The sequence below is a fragment of the Pistacia vera genome, unplaced genomic scaffold, assembly GCF_008641045.1.
Source record: "Pistacia vera cultivar Batoury unplaced genomic scaffold, PisVer_v2 Contig1650, whole genome shotgun sequence".
NCBI lineage: Eukaryota > Viridiplantae > Streptophyta > Magnoliopsida > Sapindales > Anacardiaceae > Pistacia > Pistacia vera.
This window is the reverse complement of record NW_022195738.1, coordinates 14,350-21,883: the sequence shown is the minus strand read 5'-3', so window position 1 is coordinate 21,883 and position 7,534 is coordinate 14,350. Positions and strand designations below refer to the sequence as shown.

The 7,534-nt window shown below is 31.8% G+C and overlaps 1 long non-coding RNA gene across 1 annotated transcript; it reads left to right on the top strand.

The window, feature by feature from the left end:
- The first annotated feature begins 4,755 nt into the window (after window positions 1-4,755).
- On the top strand, window positions 4,756-5,593 carry LOC116125443. Its single transcript, XR_004127348.1, has 3 exons — window positions 4,756-4,995; window positions 5,082-5,166; window positions 5,303-5,593. It is a non-coding gene; the product is annotated as an uncharacterized LOC116125443 (long non-coding RNA).
- Window positions 5,594-7,534: the final 1,941 nt, after the last annotated feature.

Below are 7,534 nucleotides of genomic sequence, written 5' to 3'. Positions count from 1 at the left end.
ATCCAAAGACGTTTTTCTTCAGTTCCCAGTGTACTTTTCACGACTTCAAGGCCAGTTTCCACCCTTGTCGAATCAGAATTAGGAAAAACCCAAAACATAAAAGTTGTAGCTCTTCTTCTTAGCTTTCCAAAGCTTCTAAATTCAGGTCATTCTGAGTTTCCAAGCTCAAGTTACACAATTTACGCTCAAAACTGTCATTTATGCTCAAAATCATCGTTTAGGCCTGCAAAGACAAATTAATAGAATTAGGTAGCAATTATGGTCCAAATTGTATGAAAAGTATCCTAAATCCTATCAAAATTCAATGCAAAATCACAGTGTAAAATATGATTATCAAGTATTTGTGAATAAGTTGGCTCCATTGACTCCATCAGCAGTAATGCCTAGTATTCCACCTCCCGCTCCACAGAGAGACAGATTTGATACCTCCAGCAATAGAGAAGGGAAGAATAAGAAAAGATTTAAGAGAGATACAACATTTGTACAGTTCGTCAGCAGTGCATGTAGATGAGGACTGTACCCACTCACATGGCCAGGGTTCCAAATGCATGCATCAACCTAGGCCAATCGGCAAACCATAATAGAAGAAAGAAAAGAAACAGAATCAGAGAAGAAAAGAAAGAGATACAACATAAGATACAAATAATAGAAAAGAAAAGAAAGTTATTTTCTCAGTACAGTTTATTATTCTGCATATGTATTATGCTACTTACATGATTCAATATTTCTTATGTGCTCGACGATGTACATTTTTATTCATTGTATTTGCACGTTGATAAGTAGCAAATCAGAGTATCAGAAAAGAATGCAGAATATCAGAAAAGAATGAAGAATATTATCAAAGATTAAAGTGAGAAAAGGAAAATCAGAACCTAAGTAATGGAGGAAAAACAGTAGTGTAGTTTGGTTTACTTACTGAGCAATTAGTGCTCACTCTGTTATTCTACTGTGTTGCAGGTACTTGATGATTTACGATCGGGTGAGACGTTAAGAAGCAGAGGAGTTTGGCGGCACTGTCCAAGACTACCTTGTACTTATTAAAGTATATCAAATATTTTGTGTATATATTTATATGAAGTAAAATTAGAATTTTCGGATCTTACACCTCTATGTATATATGTCTGCAAAAGTTATTTAATTGATTTTATCATATATTCTTAAAGAATTACTAGGTAGACAATATATTACATGTATGTATCCATATAACTTTCACCGGAAAAAAAAAATTAGTATTTAGCCAGAAGAGGACAGATAAATAGTGATAATTACTTTCTTCTCCGATGGCAAAACAATATTCCCCTGTTTGTTTAACTTTTCAAACTTTATTCTATTATACTATCTTATCTTAAACAGTGGAAAACGTGTTTGTTTTAATATTGGCTATTCTATTTAAAATTCAATCATATTCTATTAAACTCAAAATATTTAATAATTATCTTTCACAATAAAAATTTATAAATTAATAAAAACAATCCCACCCACCCACCCAAGCCACAATTGCCCGCTAGAAATCACCGTTGGCTGCTAGTTGCCGCCACTGCCATCGCCAATCGTCGGCGTCAGAACGACGGACACTCGGTGGGATCTAGTCGATCATGCGCCGATATGGCTGTTTTTGGCTAGATCCAAGATCTACAACCAAATCTAACTAGCTGTTGACAACAGTCATATCTTGGTTGTCAATGACGGCTAGATTCTGGCCGTTTTCGACTAGATTTATGGTGAATCCAGCCTAAAAAGGTCAGATCGGAGCATGATTGGCTAGTTGTGCGCCATTCCAGCGACTGTCGGCCACTGTCTGACGATGGTGGTTGGCTGCCGACAGTCGGGTGGGTGGGTGAAGTGTATTTATTAATTTATAAACTTTTATTGTAAAAGAGGGGGGGATGGGGGTGTGTTTAGCTAAATTAACAAATGTAGAGGGTGATAATTAAATATTTTTAGATAATGTTTTTAAAAAATATACCAAAGACATTCTCAGAATTCTATCATATTTGACTTAATCCAATTATATCCTATTCAAAATAAAATACTATTTCAAATAATGTACCAAACATGTCTTTTATCTTTCAATAAAACTTGCGCAAATTGATAAAATCATTATGAGAGCCCCATTTTGATATGGGTTGTGTTGCTAGACGTGCTTTAGTGACACCGCCAATTTCCAGCAAAGGGCGCTAATACTTTTAAAACCTTTTTACATAATTATAAAGTCATTTAATTATATTTATATTATCTATTAAATACAAATAATTTTATAATTATTAATCTAATATTAACTTTTAATTACGGATGAATTGATATACTTTTAAAATAAAGCAATTTAATACTAATCTATGATTTTGATTATGATCAATAAATATAATGATTTATAAAACAAAAATTATAGAATGACATAAATATGGTAACTCATGATTACATTCATAAATATGAGCACAAATTTGTAAAACAGTTATATGAAATTTTTATCTAGACATGACCAAATTCAAAAACAAACAAAACTCGGATATAATTCTTTTTTGGTCTGTTGCTTCAGTTCTTTCCCTTTTTTTTTTTTTTAAATTAATTTTTGTTCTAGTCCAATTGTTTTATCTAGTCCAATTGTTTCAAATATTAATGTTGGTTCTTCTTGTTTAAAATTACTACTGTTTTAGTCATTTGACTTAGTAAAATGTTAATTGACTGTTATATTTGTATTGAACTGATAAAAATATCCGTTTTAGAAAAAAAAAAATTTTACTTAAACAACACTAAATTAGAAAAAAGACATTAAAAGACAGGTATTTTTTGTCATTTCAGTATAAATTTAACAATCAACTAATATTTTATTAAGTCAAATGACTACCCAATAATAATTTGAACCAAGAAGGACCAAAAAAAGGAGTTAGTATTTAAAACCCCCGAGGTTTGGCCAAATCCTTTAAACCCCCTGTGGTACTGGTAATTACTCTAAACCCTCTACCGCCAGCCCCTTAAAGTTTCTTCAGCTAGTTTTAACTGAATCAAGGGTAAAAGAGTAAAATGACCTAAGTTTTTTAAATTACTAAGGGTTAATACATGTACACCCCGTAAAACTTGTAAAACGTTGATGTCCCAAAAACTCTCTAAACTACCACATAAACCCCAACAAATATGAGAGTTGACCGAATTTCACCAAACAGAATCCTCAATTGTATTTTGAACTTGACTAATATACCCTAAAATTTATTAACAACTCATTTTTAAATAAAGAAGGTCAAATAACTAGTAAGAAATAAAAAAAAAAATTAAATTAAATAATACAAATCCTTCAACTAAAATCACAAATACAAAATAAAAAAAGGATTAAAAAATTGTTAAAGATTTTGAAAAATTAAGAATACTTAAAAAAAGAAAAAAGAAAAATAAGAAACACTACTAAAACTGAATAAAAAGAAGCTAAAATCTAAAACATATTTATCAAGTTCATTTTTTTTTTTCAGATTTGTATGAATTTTTAACTTTTTAGAAAGTAAGTTTTCTAATTTATTGTTTATCTTTTTCGTATATTACTTATTCTTTTCACTTTTCCAAATTCTTTTTCCATTTTCGGACATTTTTTAGATTTTTTATTTTCTTATTAAAATTTGTGATATTTATATAATTTAATAATTTTAAGCCTAACATGGGTATTGTAGGCTACTGGAGATGAAGTGAAAGTAAATGGGGTCATTTGTGATTGATGGGCATATCAAGTGAGGGCATTGAGGTCATTTACCCTTTCTATGATTAAAAGTAGAGTGGCGGTATTGGCCCTCTATAATTTATCTTAATAAACCCTCTACAATTTATCTTAATAAACCCCATCTCTAAATTTACCCCATTAAAATTTTTCAGCATATATACAATGTCTAAATAAAAACCATCCATTTACAAAATAACCCTTACGTTGCATTTGGTTAGGGGTATAGGAAGATTACTCCTGTAGTTTTTCTTTAATTTTCAAGATTATCTTTTGTCAAGTAATAAAATATTCCGATAATTTTTTAATACGAATAATGTTTACTATTCATAAAATATGGGGTAATCAAATTATCATCTCAGAGGGTGTTATTAAAAGATTATCAGAATAATCTGAATTTCATACATATTTTACCCTTAAATTTCTACCAAATGACAATTAGTCCAATTGTGCGAAATGACTTTTATGACTTTATAAATATATTTTTTTTTTGGATAGAAATGCCCTTCATTTTACATAAAATTAATCTTAATTTCGTTATAATTTTACCTTTAAGGGTGCACTTGGATGGGGTGATATTAGATAACGAAGGTAATATTTTTTAAATTGAGCAGATGATGATGTTTAGTTAATTTATAAAAATGGATTATGAGAAACAAATTTGTTTTTGGGGGGTAAATTAGCCAAAATAAGAATACCTAGGGGGACCCTCTATTAAAACTTTCCCCACAATCCAATTTTGTTTCCAATTATGCTCCAAAACAATAGACCATTTGGACGGAAATATTTTTTGCTTTATTAATAATTACAAAACACCCAAATTAGTAAGTAAACAGTTTTGTACTCACTTTTAAATATTCCGTACAATATTGCCCTAGTTATTGTTATTATTTACAGTAATGCCATCAAATGTTGGTGTACCCATATTATCCTCAACATTTTTTATTTTGTGACTTATATGCCCTTGGTTTTCAATTAATTTACAATATAAACATATTTTTTTTTTTGCGATTCTAAATCATGAAATCGCAATTCCTTCTGCCATTATACTCCATCTCTGCTGTTGAACCAAACTTTTCTTCTCGATTTGGTTCATCCCGATAGCACTCTGATCTTGCTTTTCCAGTAAGTTCGTCCCCATCGTTTTTGTGTTATATTCGTGTGTTGGTTTTTTTGCAACCATAACACTAACCAAGGAAACTTCGTCAGTTGTTTTCCTCCATCTACGTCGTTGGAAGGTCTCTTCTTCGTGTTGATCTCCTTCGTCCCGACAACACTTCGATCTCACTTTTCCGGTAAGTCTCTACCCGTCGTTTTTCTATTATATTCGTTTACTTGGTTTTTTACAACTGTAAGACTAACCATGGGTGGTTCCGTCTAGCCTTTTCCTCTATCTCCACCGCCAGAAAATCTCTTCTTCGTGTCGATCTCGTTAGTCCCGACAGCACTCCAATCTCGATTTTCCTGTAAGTCTCTACCATTCGTTTTTTCTGTTAGATTCGTTTCTCTGTTTGTGTGTTGTTATCATGCTATCATATTGTATCACATTTGAGGTGAATCACAAGTCATGAATAAATAAAAGTTTTATGCTTGAAAACGTAGGCTGACGTGGAGTCTTGTTAGCGTGGGTGGTCAGAACTTGAGAAGGTTCTACGACTGTTCAGACGGGGCCACGTCGCATAATGATACATGTGGCATGCCACTGTCAGTGCAATGGGTGAGTGCCAGGTTAGCGAATGGTTGGAAATCGTCCATGTGTCTAATCTCTGCAAAAGTCGAGGAAATTATTTGGGTAGGTGAGCAATGGGACATAGAGAATGATTTGCATGGTACCTACCCACTTGCAGATTTAGTAATCATTACCTTAGTTTATCCCACTATAAATAGAGGTATTCACTCTCATTTACGGGATTAGCTAATTTCACTCTGGAATAGCTTACTCTCTCTCTCTCTCTCTCTCTCTCTTGTATTCTCTAAGCTGTAACTCAACTCACTGAATGCAACCTGACCTTACTCTCATTAATACAATATCAGTGGACGTAGGATTTGCTTTTGAGCATCTGAACCACTTTAAACATTGTCTTTCACTCTTTATTTAATTAAATATTCTCATATCGCGTGTGACTTCTAAGTCCGCTTAGCATTTCTCACGTGCGAATAGTTGGTGTCAAAATCAAACATCAATAAAAAGTGAGTTTTATTTTGAAAAAAATTAACAGTCGTTGAAGCCCTTGTATGTAGGTATTATGTGTGCGTTAATGAACCTCCTGTAATGTAGAATTTGTTTTATGCAGGTTATTGTTGCTTATAGTAAGTGTGTTGTGGCTCGTCTTCCTTATCATTCTACTTGCATTTGGATCCATGCATAATAGCATAATCTCATCTTTGGAAGTTATTGTCATAAGCCAAGTTTAATACTTCTATAGATATTATTTTTCAAATATTTGACAATTTTCTTATAAAACTTGTGACGCTTAAGTCAAAATTAGGTTTGGAAAAATTCTGTGAATGGCTCACATGATGATGTTATATGCAGTGACATTAAACAACAAAAACTCATGGAGAAGTCAAATCTAAGGATGTTTGTCAGTAAAGTGAGGAAGTAGGTGATACATGACTTACTTCATCTCACTCTCAACATGTATGGCTTTTTAAAACATGAAATATGAATTTTGACAAGTTGTTATTTGATGGCAATCCAAAAAAATGGATTACGCCTTTGCCATAAGGTATACTGTAGGTTGATTTTAGTACAGTTAGGAAGATGAAGATCAGGAGAAGGTTAATCACATTTAGTAGTTGGTTACGGCACACAAAAAAATTTGTTTCGGTCTAGTTTTATGGCTAAAAGTTGACTTAATGAAGGTAATGATAGAGGTTGAGTGTTTAAGGATTGGGTAGAGATAACTACAGTTTCAGTTGGAGAGGTTGAAGTGTTGGTCATGATACCAAAAAGAGAATTTAGAGATTTAGTTTCTAATGTAACAGAAAAAACGACGGGTTGAAGAGTTGGTCATGATACTTTAGGAGTGTTGGTCAAACCTAACACTTCTAAGTATTTAATTCAAAATTCTAACTAAATTATACACTAATAATATTTTATATAACTTATTATACAAGCATAAAAAAAAATAAAAAATAAAATAAACATATCGTTTACACATATAACTTAATTTCGCTAGATTAGTGAACTAATGATGAATTCAATTGGAGAGGAAAATCTTTTTATCATATTTAGTGAGTGACGGCAAAATTGAATTTTACAAAAAACAAAAATTAACTTGTAAGTTAACAGAATTGGATGGTGTTACGGTTCAGGGGTAGTTTTTGACTATTTCCCACTAAAATGTCATAAGTTTGATTATTAGCAAAAAGTGAAGGGTAGTTTCTAAAATTCTCCTGAAAAGAAACCAATAAGGAAATGGGAAGGTTAGGCAGGAGACAAGGAATAAAGTAAAAGTAAAAGTTCATTGTTTTGTTTTCTTACTTTGGGTCCCCTCCTTATCCAAAGCCTTCTAAGTTTTGAGAGTTGTGAATTGTTGTATTTTAGTATGTTTATTGGTTCATGTGTGATAGGATGGGACTACTTGATTATGATATTAACAATCTAATTATAATATTGAATATTAGGAAAAATCTTTGTTACATATAGGGCCATTTGGATCAGGGGTATATAAGATAACAGAGGTAATCTTCATTTATTTTGCAAGATTCCGGTGTTCGGTTTACAAGTAATAAAATATTACGGTAATTTTTTATTGTAAATAGTGTTTGCTGTTAGTTATGTGGGGGGTAATCTTATTACCTTGTTAAGGGATGCTATTAAAACATTAC